This window comes from Bos indicus, chromosome 18, assembly GCF_029378745.1.
Source record: "Bos indicus isolate NIAB-ARS_2022 breed Sahiwal x Tharparkar chromosome 18, NIAB-ARS_B.indTharparkar_mat_pri_1.0, whole genome shotgun sequence".
Lineage (NCBI taxonomy): Eukaryota > Metazoa > Chordata > Mammalia > Artiodactyla > Bovidae > Bos > Bos indicus.
Window position 1 is genome coordinate 38,566,747 of NC_091777.1, and position 20,393 is coordinate 38,587,139.

At 42.5% G+C, this 20,393-nt stretch overlaps 2 long non-coding RNA genes across 2 annotated transcripts in view; one reads left to right on the forward strand and one right to left on the reverse strand.

Moving 5' to 3' along the window:
• Positions 1-18,380, reverse strand: part of LOC139177354 (uncharacterized) — a 117,596-nt gene extending 99,216 nt beyond the window's left edge. The window contains exon 1 of the long non-coding RNA XR_011561820.1: positions 17,857-18,380. This is a non-coding gene — a long non-coding RNA (uncharacterized lncRNA). The remainder of the gene's footprint in view (positions 1-17,856) is intronic.
• Positions 1-20,393, forward strand: part of LOC139177355 (uncharacterized) — a 526,558-nt gene that overhangs the window by 434,240 nt on the left and 71,925 nt on the right. The window lies entirely within an intron of this gene.

Sequence of the window (20,393 nt, forward strand, 5' to 3'; positions counted from 1 at the left end):
CTCCTCTGTTTTCCAAATGAACTTAACAGAAAAAATATTATCTTATTTTGATTTGCATGATTTTGATCTTTTAATGACTGGCAGGTATTGTTTTCCCAAATATTCGTTGCTGGCCAACAACTGTGCCTCTCCGGTGAGTCACTTTTATTTTCAAGCCTTAATATCCCGCAGTTCAGTCGCTCAGTTGTGTCCAGCTCTTTGCAACCCCATGGACTGCAGCTCGCAAGCCCTCCCTATCCATCACCAACTCCCGAAGTTTACTCAAATTCATGTCCATTGAGTCAGTGATGCCATCCAACCATCTCATCCTCTGTCATCCCCTTCTTCTCCCACCTTCAATCTTTCCCAGCATCAAAGTCTTTTCAAATGAGTCAGTTCTTCACATCAGGTGGCCAAAGTATTGTAGTCTGTAGTTAGAAAATGAGCAAAGCTTACTGGTCTGCAGGATATGGAACACATTTTTTTGGTTTCATTATTACCTATTTGCAAAACAAATGAGCTGATGCCAATCAAATGCCACTGTTCAAAGTATCTCTGGCCAGAAACATAAAATGTTGAAACCACAAGTAACCTTCTCATTAGACCCTGCACTGGTTAATACCCCACTTTAGTCTAATTTGGGGCCCTATAATTTAAGAGGAAAGTGAAAAACTTAACTTCAAAAAAACAAGCAGTAACAGAAGAGTAAACTTGAAACAGTTCTTATTTAATTGGGAGACTAGTGCATATCATCTAGCTCCTTGCTGGCACTTTCCTCTGGCTTGAAGTCTTTAGACAGTCTCTAGAATTTCTGGACAGCCTTTCTCTGTGTACGTGTATCAGCACATCTGAGATAGTACCTCTTAGAAGACACAGGTCGTGTTTAGTTCTCTTTTTATAATTCTGCACAAATAGATCCTTTCTAAGGATTCTGTTTAGTTGTATATTGAGACTGCGACCACATGTAAGAAGAAGAAGAAAAAGGAGAATGGGGAGAAAAATTATTGTGAATGTGTTTAATAGAAAAATACTGAATACGTGATAGTGAAGGAGAAGACTCCAGATGCCACTAAGAATCTTTGAATGAAAAATCTTGAGAAATCCTTCTTATGATGTAACCATGCTATGGCCTAGACAGGAAAGGGAATAGTGAGCTGTAAGCTTCCTTGGGGATATAAAGAGATCAAAATTGAAAGGGAAACACCCTGACATAAATGTCTAAAAACAGCAGACTCCCTGTTTTCCTGTGTTCTGTTGACCAGATCTCTTTATTAGCTATCTCCCAGGCCTCACCAGTATCAATAGTGGTTCATAATGATGGCCTGAGGGCAGAGCAAGATCTTGAAGTGCCCTCTGACTCATCAAAGAAAGATTAAATTAAATGTATTTTGTTGAGGTCTAATTCTTTTAAAATTGGTAATCCATGTGTGGTATAGATGATAATTCCCTATTAATCCAATATTTTATTCGACCAGAGCAATCTTTGAGTCATCTATTTCCCACCCACAAGAAGGGGTTGATGCTAGTCTTTAAATGTCGTTGAGCGTTCATCAGTTGCGTCTCTATTATATGTCGCTCAAGGAATTTACATAAGCACAGCTGAGTATCTGTTGTTTTCTTGCTCTGTGATAAAAGTTCATTTTTAAAGCCTCAAATTGCGATTTGTCAAAGTCCATTTGCCAGTTCTCTAACAATTTCAGCCAAATTGTAAATTGTATAACTGTCTGCATCATTTGCATACATAATCATGTTAGAGTGATGGTATAATCTAGGCACATCATTTATTAGAAGAGGGAACAATAGCAGCCAGCTTCCAATTCTTGGGATACTCAGGGTAATTTATTACATGGCTGATGTTTTCTTTCTAATTTCCACCAAATGATCTCTTTTAGAATGATGAGCACTAAGGACGGCTGTCCCTTGTGGATTATCTTTACTGCTTTCCTAATCTTGAATTGAGAGCCAAGACGAGCACCACATTACACGTCTGCTTCATTCATACACACACACACACAACACACACACACACACACACACACATGCACAGAGTAATTTCAGTCCAAACAATATCACAAGAGTTCAATGAAACATCCTCCTGAAATGGTGCCCTGTGTTAGACTAATTTGATCTCTGAGTCTAGTTATTGAGTATTCTTTTCTGTGCATTGACAATTTGCCAATTGCTTGCTTCCTATTTTTAATCAATCTTGCAGATAATTTACCAGCCAACTAAATCGTTTTACTGGCCTATCACACTTCTCTACCCGACAGAGAGCAAAAGTAAATACAATCAGTCGTGTGTTGCACCATAGGAAATTTATGATGACCCCAGGCAAGTAGCTTTCTGCAAGACTAATTTATGTATAGTCACATCTGTCACTGTGGCACTTGGACACATCTTAGGCTTTTTTATTAGTTATTCCTGGTAACAACCCTGTGAGATCACAAGGTGGGTCAGATATTCCCTTCCTCAAGAGGCCTCTGAAATTTCATTCGATGCTACTACATTTCAGGACTCAGTCCTCAAGTCAGGAGTTTGGTCCAGACCACTGATCGGGATCATCTCAAGTCCTAGGACTCAGAAGCTCTATCAGGCCCAAATTCATTACTCCATTTATTAATTTTTCCCCACAATAAATTCGGAGAGGGAATCACTTTCCTGGGGTCATAAAATGATTTAGTTGTAGTAGGGATTAAACTTCCTTGTAAGTTAATGATTAACAAAGACTCAGATCTGGATTCTTATTCTGACTCAGCCATTTATTAATGGTGTGACTTTGGGCAAGTTGCCTCCCTTCTCTTGCAACACTGTCATCTTTTGAGAGCGAGGGAAACATTGCTTATCCTTTGGGCATTATTGTGAGTGTTGTAGTAACAGGTCACTATCTGAGTGTTTTCTGGGCTAGGTTATTTATGCTCCTTCCTGTGTTTAATCCACAACACAGCCTTGAAAGAGGTGGAGGGTGCCTCTGTATAGAACTCCTGGTACAGAATCAACACTCAATATTATTAGGATGCTATGTGGTAACTCATTCTTAGAGTTAGTAGAGAACATCACCATGGTTGTCTTTCTTTCCTGCTATTTATTTACTGGAAACATCTTGGAATTCAGAGAGGAATCTCTTCAAGTTGCAAAATTACAGGTTAACAGAATTTGAAGTAATTTTGGCTTAAAAAACTCAAGTGTGGGCAGAGACCAACTGATGAGGCTCTCTGCTGACTCTCAGAACAAATGCATATAATCTCAGCTTTCATATACAAGCCTGAAACTCACCAGATCCACCTGTCTCCTGAGTTACAGAGGCACGGTTGTACCTCCAGCCAGAGTCATGCTCAGGTACCACAGAGCATTATTGCTTGATGGCTGTATACACATAGGCCCTTAGAATAGCACATGTCCTACAGTAAGTGCTGAGTAAGCATTAGCTAGTATTGTTACCATAAGCATTACCCTACTCTCATCACACCCACTAGTTATGTCTGCTAGATCAGCTTTCTTAATATACAAAGCTAGAAAGATTCTCCTGTCCAGAATGAGATTTGTTTGAATGGCTTTCATATTCTTATGACCAAGTGATACTACCTAACTTTACATAAATATTTGTGGAACAGAAACAGGTGTACATGCTCTACAGATAAGGCATCTCTAGAGATATAAAGATGAAGATGCCTTGAATCCTAACCTCAAAGAGCTTATAGTCTGCTGAGAGAGAGGGTGGGGCCTGGTCATAATGCAAGTCAAACTGGGGATTTTTTAAATATCGTGTGTGTGTGTGTGTGTGTGAGTGTGTGTGAAGTGCAACAGGATGGGAGGGGTCATAGAACTTCCCAGAGGAACTGACCATAGAGCATGGCCTTGAAGGATTAAGGTATCCTTCTTTCCTTCCAGCCATCTACCTGCCCTTCCCCCTAAGCCCCAGGCGCTAAGTAAGAGGACCGCAGAGTCAGTGCATGCATGATCTTGGTTGTCGAGGCCATCCTGTGCAGAGAGAAGAGATATAGATGTAGATCAATGGCCACAGGAGAGTGGAGCGAGTGCTCATAAAGAGACTCTAGGAGGGGCTAGAGGAGCCCAGAGGAGAGTCTTCTAAACTGGAATGAGAGATCAAGAAAAGCTTTCAGGAAGGAGGTGATGCTTGAGGCGGATTTTGAATAATAGTTTGAGGAGATCATGAAGAGGATAGAAAAGAAAAAGAAAGACAAGCTAGGTCAAGACATGGAGGCAAGAAAAGTGTTGGAGCTTTATGGCACCCCAGGTAGCTCAGAACATGCAGGAGAGCTAAGAATGAAAGCAGAGTAAGGTGGGCAGGACGTTAGGACTGTAATGGGAGGTGGGAGAAGAGCAAAGGAGGCAGCCTTCCAGACAAAGGGATCAGCAGGATCACAAGCAGAGAGATCTAAAAAGTGAATCACGCAGAAAGCCAACAAGTGGTGTAGCTGGAAGAGAGGTGTGTCTGAAAAGGTGAAACGGGGCAAAGTCCATCTTCCTCCTGTGGAATTTCCGTCTGGCTCCCTCAGCACCATCTGGCTGGCCCAGTTCTCAGTGGTACAGTATAGTCATTCTGACTCCAGGAGCCCCAACCTCCTCCCCTGCCATACCAATGGTTTTATGACTTTGATTTTGATTCTGGGCCAACTTGGCCATATGGCTGGGCTTCCTTAGTACAGAAACCCTTTGAGCCATTTGCCCTGAGTAAATTCATATTTTCTTCTCTGGCTTCAGATCTCTCTCCCATGTGGCTTTTGATTGGCCTCCCATTTCGACCAGCAGTTAGTGTCAGAAAAAGATGGTTAGGAAATAAATACCTAAGAGATACTTAGTTCAGAATGATGGCGTTCTTTCCACTGTACTCATTCGAGAGAATTTCAAGAGCTCAGAAATAATTAGTCTTGTTTCGATCTGGGCCGCATCTATGAATTCTAACAAGGTTGTATCCTTACCCATCATTCTTAGGTAAGGAGTGGCTGTTGGACTCCAGCAGTCATAGTAAGAATAGTAATGAGCTTAAATCTCTGCATTTAAATGTCTTTTCTCAAACTACGGTCATGTGAACCACAGAAAAAGAAGTTTCTTCCCAGTGATTTATGTCCTTGGTGTTTTCTGGAAATTTTGTCAATCTTCAGAGAATAGTCTAATCATCCATAGATTGCATTAAAGTCCTCAGAAGTACTAGCATGCCATAAATGCCTTTATTTTTTTAATGTATAGTAAGCATTAATAGGGCTTCCCAGGTGGCTCTAGAGGGAAAGAACCCGCCTGCCAATGCATTAGACATAAGAGATGCAGGTTACATCCCAGGGTCAAGAAGTTCCCCTGAAGGAGGGTATGGCAACCTACACCAGTATTCTTGCCTAGAGAACTGCATGGACAGAGGAACCTGGGGGGCTACAGTCCATGGGGGTCACAAAGAGTCAGTCACAACTGAAGTGACTTAGCATGCATGCACAGAAGCATTGATAACTGTCAGGACTTTTTTCTAATAATTTAACCCCCCAAATGCCTAGTTTGCACCTAGCTCTTTGTCTGCTAACTTAGATGTTAGTGAAACACAGTGCCTTTCTTTAAGGAGATTTTGTATAATTCAGTATTACCTAAAATAATACAAAACAAAAATAGCAAATCTTCCTCACTGCTATTATTTTTAAGGATTTTTTTACACTCTTTTATTATACTAGAAGAGTCTTTCTCAGACCAAGGCAGTTTGCAGGGTCAAGTCTAAGATGTTTTAGCAACATTTTCTTCTCAAATGGGCAACAAAAGCACTAAATCCGTTTGAATTTAGTGAACCAGGCTGAATATTCCAGATTTATTTTAGAACAAAAAGAAATTCATTTGAAAGATGCAGATTGTTCATAGACACAATTGCCTTAATTAATCAGGCTCTTTAGGTTGAAACGAACTGGAACCAAACTCACATTAGTAAAACTAGGAACATATTAATTCGTATACCAAGTGCCTAAGCTAGGTGGCTTTAGGCTCAGCTGGATTCACCAGCTCAAATATAACATCTATCTCACTTCCTCTGTCTCCTCACACCCTCCTAGGTTCTGTTTGCCTCATTTCCAGGTGGACTATTTGCATGTAATAGTCCTTGGCAGCTCCGGGCTCACATCTACCAATATAACTACCCCAAGGGGAGCCTCCCATTGCCAACAGCTCCAGCAATGTCTTGGACTGGGCTCTCATTGTCTCAGCTTGGGTCCATCATTCTAGGAAGGGTGGTGTGATGTCTGACTGTCAGGGTAAGACACTCCCCCGCCCAGAGAAGTTTAGAGTGCCTACTCCAAAAGGGAAGACAGCAAGTAATGCCCATTGTCCGTTATGATAGCCACAATAAATTCTAGTGTGTTGCAAAATCAAGTGATACAGTTAGGTGAAGGACACAGAACCACAAACTAACAATAATAATATAAGTGGCAATAAACAACTAAAAAATAAAATACATCATAAAAATTAGAGTTTTTCTAAATTTTAAAATGCCAAATAGTTCCTTTGATTGTATTTTCACCAACTTCAAGAAATTAAACTATGATTGGCCCAGATGATTCCTGAACGCCCTTTAAGATTTTTTTTTTTAATCTATAATTCTATATATTGATTAGATTGATTAGTTCATTGTTTTAGAACCATCTAAAAATGGCTTCCAGGTCATGGAGCTAGGTAAACTACATTAATACTGTGTAAACGATCTGACACTTCTGAGATTTTTTTCTGACTATGACTTCTCTACAAAGCCAATCTAAGATATACTCCTTCAGGGGATTTTTTTTTTTAACTTAATATTATTTTATAGAAGAAGCCAAGACAGATTTCAACTCTATATTTGAGTGAAAATATATCACATCATTTTCATATGATTACTTAATAATACTGAATTCTTCCTTCAAATTTACAATCACATTCCCACCATAACTCTAAATATATGAAATAGAAATTCATGAAGGGATTTTATGGGTAAAATAAAAAGTATTCCCTAGAAATATTTAATAGCTGATTAAAATCTTTAATTATAAACTTTTAAAAGCCAAATAATAAAGTCCAAATGTGAGAATAGAAATTTTACCAACTTGATTTGATTTGATTACTGTGAGCCTAAGTTCTGCCTGCCTGGAAAAAAATAACATTTTTTTTTTTTAGTTTATTTCTCTCTTTTTAACACTGATGTGTAATACTCAAACAGAACCTCTCACAAGGGCACTTATCATTTTATTCTATTTTTCCATCATTTGCACATTTCTTTTCACTTCCATTTCTTCCATATGAAACACTGATCACAACAAAAGGCAAGCCTCTACTTCACAAATTGACAAGAGTGGCGATTCTCTTTTTAAAAAGATCGTAATAGATGCAGATTTATCAGCTTTAGGGTTATTTCATAGACTCTTTTTTTTTTTAACTAAGTACTGCCAATCTGCAAAACACTTTTTACCTTATTTCTGAAATAAAAGTTACATGGAATTCAGCAGCACATCAGGAATAACAACACTCACTTTGGAGTTAGCATCCTTCATGCTCTCATTGTGCATCTGAACTCTTGTGAGGCTCCCTTTCATCCAACCAGGCCTCCCAGAGGTACCTGTTTCAGTGATAAGATTCGCCAATTTTTCATCATTCCAGAAAAGATAGTAGCCGACTGTCTCTCTAGTGGACTCAGTGATCTTACCTTGAGGTGTTAAAAATCGCTAAGGGCTATAAGGACTTGTGTAAATTACAGCCATGCAGAGAGGCATTGAAAAATCAATAAGTAATGAAATAGTACTGGAGTGAAGTAGCCAAGAGAGCAATGGGTGGGAAACTCCCAAGGACACAGTTTCATTTTGTCAAAAGGTAAAAGAAGATGTTCTGATGTGTTTCTATAAAACGGGCTTCCTCGGAAACAAGAGGCTATTGGCGTAGATGGCAGGAGGATCACTCCAACAAGCCACTAGATGCAGTGGACTGCGAACTTCTTGGTACAACGGCTTTATTTTAGACAACCATCCATTTTATTCCAGTTAAGCAATAAATATGGCATTTTCTTCATTACTTTGGCTGTCCACCCCAACACAGTTTTTCTATCCCCTGATACCCAAGCATAGCCCATTTCCTCCATTCTACAAGGGACCATGCGTATTGCTTCCACAAACTATCCTCATCCTTTCTGATTGTACATTAGCAGTGTTTCCCCAAGAAAGTGACAATGTGGTTGAATCTGGACATCACTTCCCAAGAGCTTCCGCCCATTCACAGATGACTGTGGATATATTCAGCCTGGAGGCTACAGCTCTGCAGTCTAGGAACATTCATATAGTTGAGTCCCTGAGCTGATAATTAAATCTGCTTCTGCTTTTTCTTTCTTTCTGTATAACTTTTGAAATCTGAAATGACATCATATTGATATTTTTGATGTTGATAATTCGTTTTGCGATGGTCAAACTGATTTTTATAAAATCATATTTGAGTATCACAAAGAAATAGATGAGGGGAGGGATCCAATGCAGTCGACTTTGCTTGGGAGAACCTACTTCCTTCCTGCTGATGAGTGAAGGTCCCATCTCTGTCCTTTCCGGTGGTGATAATGGCCCTTGCTCCTTACATAGCCATCTGGTATGTAAATTAAGCTAACTATAGAGAAGGATGAGCCAGGCACAATGAATCCCCACAAGGTCTCAATCAAGAAAAAGGAAACCCTAAAGATGTTACCTAAGAACTGATTGAAATGATAGCATTACAGTTGCTTTGTGCGTGTGTGTGTGTGTGTGTGTGTGTGTGTGTGTGTGTGTGTAACTTCTGTCCTTTGTTTAGCAATAGAACAATGAAAACTGATCATTAGCCTCTATTTTGGGTCAGTTGGTGTCACTCAAGCTACAGGAGATGAAACTTTAAAAAAAAAAAAAAAGACACCCGCCTGGAAGAGAAAAAAGTAGCCATGAGTGTTTGTACAATTAAAAGACTTGTAGTCTTGGTGAATTGAGATTTGGGTCTTAACACACCAAATAAAATATCCTACTTATCTCCTTTCCCTTTACCAATACCCAAGTACACTTGGCACACTGACAAGCAGAATCTTTCGTATCTGATGAAACCAGGGCAGTAACTATCAAGTGAAAAGGACGAAGATGTGAACCAACTTCCAGCCTGTTCCCAGCCCATTTACGATATGTTGGGTATGTTTCCTGATAACCGATGAACTAATTTTTTAATATGTGTCAGATACACAACATCTGTATACACTCCATTATAATTCAGAATCTGTATATATACTCCAAAGTGCTGATCACCCTAAGTCCAGTTACTATTCATCACAATTCATCCCTTCCAACCTTCATCCACCTGAACTAGTTTTAATTGTTTTTTTTTTTTTACTCTTAGGCTGTGTCTCCCTGTACTATGTAGCATGGGAAATGAAGACATATATCACATTTAGGAGAAATCTGTCCACTTCAGGCCCCAGAAAAACACTTTCTGATAAGTAGTGAAGAGGTAGTTTAGGTGGCTTGGGTTACCTGCTAGTCAGACTTTCCTCTTCTCCGTAATTACACGAGCACATGGAATCATGTCACTTTCTTCGTGCCTATATATTCTGCCATGTCTGAACGAGGGTTCTTGTTGTTATTCAGTCCCTACGTCAGGTCCCACCCTTTGCAACGCCATGGACTGAAGCACGCCAGGCCGCCCTGTCCCCCACTATCTCCCAGAGTTTGCCCAAGCTCATGTCCATTGAATCAGCAAGGTGAAAAATCCAACAGACGACAGATGAGTACTTGTGCTACACCCAGCTTGCTTGTCTGTCTGCTCCATGATGTACTCCCTGAGGAAATCCCTGCTGATCGGGCCCACACCGTGAACAGAGCAATACCCACCTCCTCTAACAGTTCATCCACTGATGCCATTACCCATTGTTTATGACATTGCAACCGCAGTAATGAATTGATATGTCTTGATCTTTGAAATGCTTAGACAGGAGGCCGCACATTATAAGAAAAAACAATGTCAAGACAACTCTGCTCGGCAGGGGTTGGATATGGATATTGTGCAGGAAAATGCATTAAAGTTGAAGAGGGTTTTGTTTAACATGATGGTTTTAAAGACGTAAACAATTATGATGGGCAATAACTCCTTCAATCAGAAGATTATGGAGAGGCCCTACATAGGCCAGGGTGCTGGTGTGATTCCAAGTGGTGCTACCACCAGGAAACACTAGGGGTCACCATATTAATGCCAGAGTCTGGGCTCCATTGCTCTCCCGAGAGCCTACCATCCAGGAGCTCTTGGCTCCCTGTTTATTCAAGGAATGTTGCTCACTGCCTATCATTCATGATGCGGGACCCTTTGCAGTTATTTCAAGCACCAGTGAAACAATGGGGTAGAGTCCTCTCTAAGCCTCTTTCTGGTGAATGACATTTTTTAAGGGCCACCTAAAGAGTATCAATCCATTATTTGGGGCTAGAGGTAATTATAAGGGGTGTGTAGGCCAATTAACCAAATATAGAACATTTTCATTCAATAGTTGCACAGTATGCCAACTCAAATGCTCTGCTAAATCCTGAGTCTCTCAAACCATGTCAACACTCTTTTACTTGCCAGGATTGATATTCTGTTGAGTGTTGACTAAAACATTAATCTTTCTCTTCCTTTGTTTCTCATCTCTTTATGTTTTCAATCCTTAATTCAGAAACTAGTTTCCAAAGAAGTGTAAGCAGTTGTCTGAAATCTACAGATATGTTATCACCAGGCTCTATCACAGTCTCTAGCATCAGAATGGGAATCTGCTGGCCCAGGTACAGAGGAGGTCACAACCTCACAGTGATCTGATTCTGCTCACTCCTACCTTAGTCCTAAGAATAATGCTACCCACCCCACCATCATAAGTAGGAAAGCTCTAGTTATCTCCTTTGGGGTAGACTTTCTGAAGGGTAGGATTAAAGCAGTTGAAGATCTGCGAACAGCATTTAAACAACACACACACACACACACACACACACACACTCAATCAATATTCCAAGGGAAACAGATGGCAGTTAATAATAATGATAAGATCATAGCCTAGATAAAATGCACATCTAAGTCAAAACTAATTTCAAAGCTTCTGGATTTTTTTTAAGTGTTTATTTTTTATTTATTTATTTTTATATTTGGGTGCACCAGTCTTAGTTGAGGCACAGAGGATCTTTAGTTTCGACACATGAACTCTTAACTGGTTACGGCATGTGGGATCTAGTTCCTGGACTAGGGATCGAACCCAGGCAAAGATCGAGTCTCTTTGATTCTCTTTATTGGTTGAGTACCTAATATGCAGAGCCATCCATCTGGCAGTGGGGGAGATAGAAAGATATACATGTGCACAGAAGGTAATTAGTGGCTGTGGTTTTCTTTCCCTGTCCTCACCATTTGTTCCGTCTTACCCAAATATATCCCCTCTCCATCCACCATTTCCCTCTCACCTTGCTCAGTCATGGTCTCATGCTTTTTTCTGCATTTCCTATTATTCTGGACTCCAATCTCTCACCTGCACCCATCCTTTCTCTCTCTGTAGCCTATTTAACTATACATAATAGTGGAGAAACTGAAATATATTTAATAACTTGCATTTCTCTTCCCCATTAGGCCTTTCTTTCTCTAAGAAAGAAAAATATTGGTATTACTTTTATTTCTGTGTGTAGCTTTCAGTCAGTTTTTTCTGTGGATTATCATTTCTTGATAGTGAAAACAGAGGGTTCCCCCTTTGCTTCCTCTGGAACAATCATGGTTTAGTGGGAAAGTGATTTAAGATATTTCTATCCAGCAAATTAATTTTGCAAAGCCAATGGTACAGAAGTAGAGAAGTAAATCAAAACCATGCCAAAGGTGGTATTTGTTAAGAAGGTATTTGGGGAGACTTGAAATATGCTTCTGTCGAACCTGAAAATTAAACTCTTTGGGTCCAACCCTTAATTCCTACCAAATTACAATGAGCCATACAGGATATATTCATATCAGAGGGCATATTCGCAATTATTTGTTTTTTAATTTAAGTTCTTTCAAACTCTAGCCTGTAAACACCGTACATAAGAAAGTTCTTTATCTCACTCGAAATAAGGAAACTTTCTTAGTTAAATAAGGGGCTCACAACTTTGACATTCCACTTCTCCAGAGTTGGGAATTCTTAACACAGTGACCCTTGGCTATTTGCAGCTGCCAAAGGGTGGGAAAGAAGGAGAGAGAGAATTTCTCCGAGGCTCTCTCAGGGCAGCGCAGGCTTCAACAAAAGTTGCAATGGCATTGTCAGAAGCATACTGCTTGAGAAAGACCGTATAAAGTCTAGCTCCAGTTCAGTTACATCATACACTTTATTTTCTTTTTGGCTCACCAGTTGATGTTACCCATAATATAATTTTCAAGTCAGATTAGCATCCTTAATATATCCAAAGCTGTGTTTGGATAATCCTGATGGCCTCATAAATAAGAAGGCAATAAAACAGACATTTCTAACCAAGGTCTATGGATCCCAGCAATTCCATGGTTGTGTTGAAATCCCCAGAAAAACATATGTGGAATTTGGGGTTCATATTAACTTTTCTGCAGAGGGAGTTCAGAACCTTTACTATTTCCTCAAATGAGTCATGCGCCCTCCACCCCAGGAGCTTAAGAACCCACTGGACTCGAGTGTCTTCCCTAAGTGAAGTTTTCTGTAGCTCTCCTAGTCAGGCTTCACCACTGCCTGGACTAGAAAATGTCAATTAACGATATAATACCCGTAATATTTGCTGAGTGTTTTCTACGTGCCAGAGCACAGTTGTAAGCACACTGTGTGCAGTCACTTCATCTTTATCAGGTGGAAACTACTCTTATCCACACTCTATAGCTGAGGGTGCTGGAACACAGACAGGTGGGCAGCTCGCCCATGAACCCAAGTTGGGAAAGTGGCGGTGCTGGGACACCAGCAGGGTGTGGCCCTGTAGCCCTGGGCTTAGCCAGTGCTTACCCTCTCTGCCTGCTGCTCTGGACTGAGAAGCCCTCCTGGGCAGGGGCTGTCCCTTTCAAAACAAAATAGAACTGAGGGTCGAAGAAAATGTGAGCACTAAGAGGTAAGGAAATAAATTCCCTCTTGCGTCTTCCTGCTCCACATTCCCAGGATGCAGGGCAAGGCAGGCAAAAGGTCAGGGCACTGCTTGGTGCTGGAGAGGGCTCCAGGGCCTCAGGCAGGTCTGTGGGCCCGAGGGGTTGGTTGGTCATCTACCATCAGGGCCGCCGGCGCCTCACATTTGAAGATCACTTCCAGTTGGCAGTCCCTAGTCCCATCTCTCCTCCCCTCCCACCTGCCAGGAAGACCGGTGGAGATCATTTCACAGACTAGAATACTAGGGCCAGAGCGATCACAGCCTAGATTATAGCAGGGCTGTGTCTAGGGCCCCAGTCTCCAGACCCTCTGTCTAAGTTCTCTTTCCATTTCTCTTTGCTGCCTGGCCCATCAGTATCACTTGGCAAGACTCTGCGTGCACTCACCTCCGCTCCAGTGAGCGCCTTTTTACTTGTGGCCAAAGAGTACACATTACTTTGAACCAATACAACCACATTACTTCCACTATCTCATTTAATCCTCAAAACAACCCAGTGAGGTGGCTGTTATTTCCTCAGTTTCACAGACAGGGAAACTGAGACACAGGAGCACAGCTTGTCAATTACAAAACTCAAGACTTCATACCCAGGCATGTCTGACTCCCCAGCATTTGCTCTTCACCACTGGGCCATGCCACTGTCCAGGGAGACAGGAAAAAGCAGAGGAGCAGGAAATGAACAGCCCCGCTTGTATGATGAGCAATGCTTTTTACCTTTTCCGAGGACGGTACAAACGGAAATCTGTTTCAAACACTAGCACATGAGGTTAAAATTAAAGAGGACAATTACGAGCGATTAGTCACTGGAGTGGGGCTCCATGGGCGTCTTCAGAAACAGGATCAGCTCTCACTCACTTGGACCTGGCCCAGAGGAGCCGTCAGAGAAGTCTTTTCTAGGCCTGTGATTCTGTGATTAACTCTTTTAAAGGAGCCAGACTGCCAAAGCTCATTAGAAACAATGGCCCCATTTCTCAGGGGCTGTCGAGTCAAGCGGGTCCTGAAGGAATTTCTTTGGTACCCAGGGATCATGAAATTAACACCAGAGCAGCTGGCACCAGATCACTCTCCTCTGCTGAGACCTCAGGAAGGGAACAGTCACTCAACCTTTCTGTCCTGAAAACCCAGGAAGCAAGGACGGAGGGTGGTTTGAATTTCAACACTTCTGAATGCATCATTTCAAACAGCCGCTCTTCTTAAATTTTAATTCATTCCAAAGTCCCAGGAGAAGCATCCTCAATGAACACAGAGGGGCCAGGAAGGCTTTGAAAAGCTGGTGGGAGAAGGTGATCAGGAAGGACTCTGAGGCTCACATGCCAGGGCTAGGGGAAGGGGTCTGTCTGTCTCTGATCCCTGAAGCAGGCCACCTGAACAGGGGCCTTCAGAGCTTCTGCATAGACCCCTGGCATGGACGGCCAGCCAGCACCACTGAGCTGCCACCACCAGCGCTTCCAAAGGGGAAGGCTAGAAGGCCAATGCTCTCAGTGGGTAAAACTGTTCTTTGTGGAACCTTCCCTAAGCTTCCAACATTATGTCTACTAAAGAGTGTTATCTCAGCCCAGAGGAGGCCTGGCCCCCTGCAAGCCAGAGAGGCCATAAGGCTCCCCTCCAAGGGTAGCAGGATCCTTGGGGCAGCCTCGTCCCAGACCCCAGAGTATTGGGGTTTCTCCTCCTGCAGCAAGAGAAATATGCATCTCGAGGTTCTCACTGAAAAAACTGGATCAGAGAGAGCCAGAGAAAGGTCTGACTTATCGCCACTGTAAAAGGAAAAATGAAAAACTGAAAAAGAAAGAGAGAAAGAAGAAACAAGTGGGGTGGAAGAATGTAGGGGAGGGTCAGAGTTTTTTTTTTTTTCCCTGCCACAGTTTCTCTTTTGGAGATCTGAAATCTGCAAGTGTTACGTCAAAGCTTTCTCCAAGTGTCTTGATGGGGGTTTTTTGTTGTGGGGTTGCTGCACTCCCGGGACTCATTGGGATGGCAGGATAAAAATTAATTAGAGGCTGTTTGGAGGGGGCTTTGCAAGACAGCCTGAGGCTACACTTCAGTCTGGTTGTTAGAAGCAATATCATCACCGCCTCCTCGCCCAGCAAACAGACCTGCGCTGGGGGCAGCCAGGGGGAGCCTCGGAACATTCAACACAGACATCAGAGCCAAGACTTCCTCCCAGAGAGATTACTTACCACAAGCCAGTGGATCTACCTGCTGACAACCTCAGAAATATGTCTTGTTTCATTTTCAGATTTTTAAGAGGGGTTACATAGGAAGCTTACAGAATCCTGATTAAATGGTTGGTGGAGGAAGAGATACTTGCCTCCTCCATGCCTCTGACTATGACGTCCAGGCAGGGCAGAGCCACCAGGCTGGCACAAGGCAGACACAAGGCCCTTTCTAGGATCTGCCTCCTCCTTCTAGAGGATGGCAAACTAAACGGGAGGACCCCAGGAGCTGGCATGCTTCTACATGACCAAAGCTGACCCGTGATTATTTCAAATTCAGACAGTTCATAGGAAAAATAATGCAAGCCCTCTTGGCGCCTCTTTCTCTGTTCCCTTCCTCTGCCCTGTGGTCCTCACGCCTCCTCTCCTTTCTCACCCACATGTCACCTTTCTCTACCTGAAATACTGGTTCAGCCAGTGACCTTGGGGTTGAAATCATCAGAACCGTCTCCTTGATTCCAGATAAAATAGTTTAAAGCCTGATATTAGTCTCAGCATTTCGTTAGTCACAAGTAGCTTTCCCAGCTGTATATTTCACCCAGAAATGGAAAACGCAAAGGAAGCAGATGCCTGGGTTTCCTTCGTAAGAGCACTTTCAGCCATTATGAGAGATCCTATGGACCTCATATGTATTTATCTCCAGATCACAGTAAACATGTTAGCTAGTTAGTCCCTATAACATTTCCTGTGATGCAAGCAATCACAGGATCATAAGATCCCTGTCTTATGGATAGAAAAACTGAGATTGTTCCTAATTCTCATGTCCAGAAAAAGGCAATCTATGTGTGAGCTCAAAGAAAATTTGGAGCATCCGAGGGCCCTCCCTGCTCCCCAGACTTAGCTGTGTCTGTTTTATTGCCTATAATTGCTTCCTTGCATCATGGTGAAGATGGGGGTGGGGTAAACCAATGGGAACAATTATCAAAAGAAAAATAGCAAGCCTCCCACTCCCCACCCCCACCCCCCGCAAACAGCCACATCCAAAATGAATTCACCAGCTGCGTCATAATATGAAATCACACCGCTGCACAGCAGTTTAGCAACTTCCCTATTTGAAAGGTGCATTTTTTAAGGTGAGTCTTGTTCCCTTGAGCTCAGACAAAGAGTAATCCTGGCAGTCATCAGATCTTCAGGAGAGGACAAGAAGACTTCGTCGTGGGCAGGCTTACCATCGAACCTCAACACTGAGCTTACTTCAGAGGGCTGTGAGGGGTGTGAGCCCTGGTGAGCCAAGCTGGCATCACCACTGTGTTCTGATTTGCTTACACATAACCAAAGGGACAGGGCTTAGTCCCCAGTGCGTGGAGACCATAGCGGCTGGTCAGTGAGCTCAGAGGGGAGCCCAGGACCACCCCTTGCCCACTTGCTCTCTGCCAAAGGGAGGCGAAAGGAGCTATATGGAGGCTGCTCTTAGAAACCAGGTCCCCACTTAAGTCAGGGCCAAGGGGTCTGGCTACATAAAGCCAAATCCGCTCCACTAAGTGCTCTCAAAACTAACCAGTCTGCCCGAAAATCAATCTACTGCTTTATAAGCAGCCAGCATATTTAGAACCATGGAAATTAAAGATGGAAAAGACCTATTAAGTCTTCTAGATCATTCCCTAGGGCCCAGTGCAGCCTCATTCCCCGAAGTACATTTGTTAGCACTACGTCAGGCCTAATTTCAAGTGTCTCAAGCAATGAACATAAAGGAGGCAGAGACAGTGGTGTCGGCCCACGCCAGGGAACAATGATCGTGTGATTAGAATCCTCCACTCTGCTCGCTGGCCTTTGGCATGCACAGAGAGGGTTTGGATTCCCCAGGGCTTGGCTCAGAAGACACCAGCAGCTTCTAGAGAGTGCAAACATTTAGAGAACTTCTCACTTCTTTGTGTGTAAGCAGAGTAACACCCTGCCTTTCAGGAGCATCAAGGTATTAGCCTCTCTGTAAATAAATTGCCAAAAGGGGAGAAGAGAGAATCTAGGTGTGCCAGGACTCATGTTGAAATGAACTAAATCCTAGCCCCCACCCCCAGAAATCCAGTCTTCTCTCTTATAAATTTTATTCTGGGTTGGTCATGGGGTCCCCAAACTGCATTTCCAACTGGTGGAACATTTTGCAAGATGCCAGGGCTATATTCTAGAACATCCAGGAGCTAGAGATAGGAAAATAAGAACAGATGGCTCACAATAGCCAGGTTTTTCTGAGAAATCATTCCTCTTTTTATCTCTGTTCCCAGCTAGAGAGGAAGCAGGTCACATTCACAATTTCAGGTGGAAGACTTTAAATGAGGGTAAACAGAAGCCAAAGCTGATAGAATCCAGAGAACAAAGGGATCAGAACCGAATGCAAGCTGTGTCCTTTCTAGTTCTCCATCCTGAACCAATGGAGAAAGTCCCTTTAGAGATTTACATTAAAAATTCCAAATCCCAGCATTGCGCAGTCCAGCTCTGTTATAGGACACGAGCCAAGGGAGAAGGGAGTCTTTCACAGGTCCAGTGCAGAAGTGGCAAGTGACAATTCGTCGACCCCAAAGACCTCGAAAAGGAGACCACGTCCCATTTCCTGGGATAGGAATTCCCTCCAAAGAGACTCTTGTCCCCCTTACCTGGTCTCGATGAGGAAGCCCATTTTCTTTCCTGCATAGTTGAAGCAAAACTAAACTTTCCAAAGCCTGAAGTTTGACTCACAGGCCAGCAGCACATTAGTTTGTGAAGCCCCCCGCCTCCCACCCCCTCACCTTCCTCTCTATAACTCTGTTCTCTTCCACTTTAAAGCATTATCTCATCTCACCATTGCCGCTTTTTTTAAGTTCAATGTCAATAGCTAGTTAGGAGAGGGCAGGAGGGTCAGGGTTTAGGACTCCAAACCGTCCTTGACGTTTTTCTGTAGGCGGATCTGCTGTTTGCATCAGCCCCATAAAAAAATAAAAAAATAAATAAAAATCCCTCTTTACTATCTGAGAAAAGATCAGAACAGGAAAATGTCAGTTTGAGAGCTGACAGAATTCTGATAAGAATGAACTGGAAATAAGAGAAAGAAAGGAAGAAATGCTGTCGGAGTTTTTAATTTAATGTTTTTAGACAAATACGTTTCCCACTGAGCACGTTTGTGTTTTTCATACACGACTCTTCCGTCCCTCCACCTCTTTTCCAAATGCTCTTCTTGAGAGAAAGGCTGTCTATTTTGACTTGATTTGATTTGATTTTTACGGTCTTTCCACAACCTTTCAAAGATCTGGAAGGGTCAGCCCTCCTGGCCTGAGAGCTGTGAGCACATTCACTCCATGGCATTTCTTCTTCTGAGCCCTGGAATCATTTCTACTTTCAGAAGTATCTCTACATATTTTTAGAGTTAGGGAGATAATTTAAATTCTCAGGCTTAATTGAACCGACAGAATAGAGAATGGAACGCTCCAGATGGAAACACTTTCTGAGTGTGACGACCTCCGAGTTCAAATTTAATACCTACATAATAAAGGCTTGAAGATAATATAATGGGCATTGTTTCTGTTGCTTTTTCTTTTTTTTTTTTTTTTCACTTGTGTAGCAACTTTACTGTTAGAGGAAATGGCTGGTGTTTTTAAATACAGGCTACACGAAACATCAAGAAGTGACCCCCATTAAAAGATATACTTTTCATGAAGAAAAGGCCAAGTCTTTGATGAATAAAACACTCGGTAAGAGTTAAGTGTTTTTCTGAATGAAGGAAAAAAAAATCTACAACTTTTCCTGGAAATGAGGCAGTTTCCTAGTTCACATACAAAAGCTTCACTGAGCACCTATTCTATGCCTGGCATTCGACGAGGTGTTTTATGCCATCTCACTTAGATACGATTATCCACATTACACAGCTAAGAAGAATGAGGTGAAGGGGGGTGGCTTTGCCTAAGATGACGTGGAAGTGGCGTGAGAGACGAAAGGTGCACGCCGGGCGGACCTGCTAAGCCTCCCCTGTGTGCAGGCCACGTCTGACATTTAGTGATTTTTGTCCTGCCTCTTGATGCGGGGCACCTTAAATGTCCTATATTTGGCTATTTTTAGTAACTTACAAAAGCTTGTGAGAGCTACTTTTTAGGTTGTTTATTTATTTACTTACGTATCTGGCTGTGTCGGGTTTTAGTTGCAGCACATGGGATCTTCAGTCTTCGTTGTGGCACTGAGAATCTTTAGTTGAGGCATTAAAACTCTTAGTTGGGCTATGTGGAACCTAGTTCCCTGACCAGGGATCGAACCCAAGCTCCCTGCACTGGGAGTGCAGGGTCTCAGCCTCTGGACCACCGGGGAGATCCCTAGAGCTACTTTTCAAATTTAACCAAGTGTTCTGTTTTTTTGTTGGCTTTATCCGGCACCCCTGACACCCAGGTCGTAAGATCCCGAATCCAGAGGTTCGCCCTTTCTTCTACATGAAGAATGGATTTTTCTGGACACTTGATGAAACAAACAATGTACACACTAGGCCTGATCTGTAGTAGTTAGGAGTGCGGGCTCTGCTGTTGTTGGGACTCGGGTCTCATCCTTGTTCCACCACTCGCAAGCTGTGTGACCTCAGGCAAGATTCTTAACCTCCCTGAACCTTGGGCTGCCTGGCTGTAAAGTGAGGATGTGGTAAAGTAAGAGTGGGGCCTACTTCATAGCGTCGTATGGAAATTTAAGAAGAGAATGCATGTAATAACCCAGTTTCTGGTACATAGTAGGTGTTCAAGAAATATTAGCTATTACCTTTATCTTCAAAATCATTCTATGATAGCTCTTCAAAAGCATAACTGCTCAAGCATCCTTTTGCTTTAAAACGTCTGCAAGAGACGACGCAAATCCCTTAACTCTGTCTGTAACATCTCAGGCATACTGGCTCCACCAAACTCGGCAAGCTATTCCCTACTACCACTCATAGGAGACAGCCAATTAGTGATTGTCAGCATAGCCTGTTGAATACAGCTCTGAATTTGACTAAGGAAACAATTATGTTTTCAGACTTAAGTGTGAAGTCTTTTTCTGCCCAATAGGATGAACTGATAGTGGGTCCTTGGGCCTCCTTGTCCTTAAAGGTGGACTTTTTAACTAAAGATGCCAGATATCTTAGTATGTTCTGGGATCCTCTGAGCAGGACCACCACAGTGGAGTAGCCAAAATGCTAGAGAAAGCG